Source organism: Telopea speciosissima, chromosome 3, assembly GCF_018873765.1.
Source record: "Telopea speciosissima isolate NSW1024214 ecotype Mountain lineage chromosome 3, Tspe_v1, whole genome shotgun sequence".
NCBI classification, from domain to species: domain Eukaryota; kingdom Viridiplantae; phylum Streptophyta; class Magnoliopsida; order Proteales; family Proteaceae; genus Telopea; species Telopea speciosissima.
The window spans coordinates 47285961-47287938 of NC_057918.1; positions in this window are offsets into that span (position 1 = coordinate 47285961).

Here is a 1978-nt window from a genome sequence, read left to right on the forward strand (position 1 = left end):
TAACAATTGTTTTTGAAATACATTTTTTTCTTCCCCACCGTAGTCTGTCAGTGTCGATGAATTAGTGAATATAGCCTTTGGACGCCCTTTGTAATCACATTTGGAACTGCAACCTATGTGATTAGAGAGTTGTTTTATCTTGGGGGTATAGATGCATGGTCAACCCAGATTGCAGAATTGGGGCATCTAAAAACCTTAAGGAGAGCATCGTTTGATGCGACTCAACTCTACAATTTATTGTTTGGGTTACACAAGAGGACGTGTATTGTTGATGCGGTGCGATACTATCTACAATACCAATCAGATAAGTCGTGTATTTACTATTTGTTTATAGTATTTCTAGTCTTATACTTGCTGCCCATGATATTTTACTCTTACATCGGTAAGCCTCTTTCTTCGGCCTACTTCCACCTCCATGTATCCATTCTCTTCGCTCGGATTTCATGGCTATCATTCCGTCTCTACTTACTCATCAAGATCCCATCTCCTACACTGAGCTTCATGGGCTTCTGTTAAGTTAGGATTTCTTGAACAACAACTCCATTAACAAGTTGTCATTCAATGACTCCCCCACCTCCACTACACAGCCTTTAGTGCATCTCAATCAGCCCACTACCCCCACCTGTCCTCCTCTGCTACAACTTCAAACTGGGGGGTGTGGACGAGGGGGACGTGGCTGTGATGGCTGCACTAGTCATGGACTATTCTGCACTATCTACTATCGTACCAATCATCTGGTGAGAACATGATTCTATAGGAACCCAAACATCCCTACCCTTATTACCCGTCCTGCATATCCCCCACCTCCATCGGGCTACATCACACACCCCTTCCTTACCCCAACCCCCACCCGTTTCCCCACGCACTTGCATCCCTTCCACCCAACCCCTACCCGCACCCTATGCTACCCTCACTTGGTATGCAGACATGGGTGCCACTCACCTTGTCACTCTGGACCTCCAATCTCTCTCATCCTATGACACCTACAATGGATCATAACACCTTCAAGTTGGCAATGGTAAGGGGCTCCCCATCACCCACACTAGTCTATCCTCCATCTCTCCCCCCACCCCAACTCCTTTCATTTGTCTAATGTATTGTGTATCTCCTCCCTTACAAAACCCCTTTTATCTGTTCAAAGATTTGCTCAAGACAATAATGTCTTCTTTGAATTTCATTTAATGTATTTTCTTACAAGGATCTGACAACCAACAATACTCCACCGTTTGGCTTGAGTAACAACAGCCTTTACATCCTTATAATGGCACCTTCATCTCCATTTGCTCACATAGCTGAACGAACTTCTCTTAATGGCTGGCATCATCATCTAGGCCACCTCCTTAAACAAGTCCTTCATCTCATGCTACGCAACCATCATTAACCTGCCTCTTCTACACATTTTCACTTGTTATGTACTGCCTTCCAGCTGGACAAGGCCAGGAAACTTAATTTACCAATCTCTTCTTCTTGAAGTGCTTTCCTTTTAGTGATGTGTGGGGACCTTCCCCTATTGTTTCATCCAATGGGCATTGATATTTTGTCATTTTAATTGATGACAAACACTAAATTCATTTGGTTTTATTCTTTAATGCATAAATATGATGTCTTTGCCACATTCAAATCTTTTCAATCTCTTATGGAATGACAATTATCTTATAAGATAATTTCAATCCAAACAGATTAGGGAGGCGAATTCCGCACCCTTCGTCGTCCATTTACATCCATTGGTATCCACCATACACTCGCTTATCCCTATACTCATGAACAACAAGGTAGTGTTGAATGCCATCATCAATACATTGTTGAACCGGCTTCACCTTCAAGCTCAAAGTTCTATCCCACCCATTACTGGCATTATGCGTTTAAGACTGTCGTATATTTGATCAACCAAAAGCCATCCCGAGTTAGTGGTAATATCTCTCCATATCAACTAGTGCATCATTCACCACTTGAGTACAACTTCCTCAAAGTCTTTAGG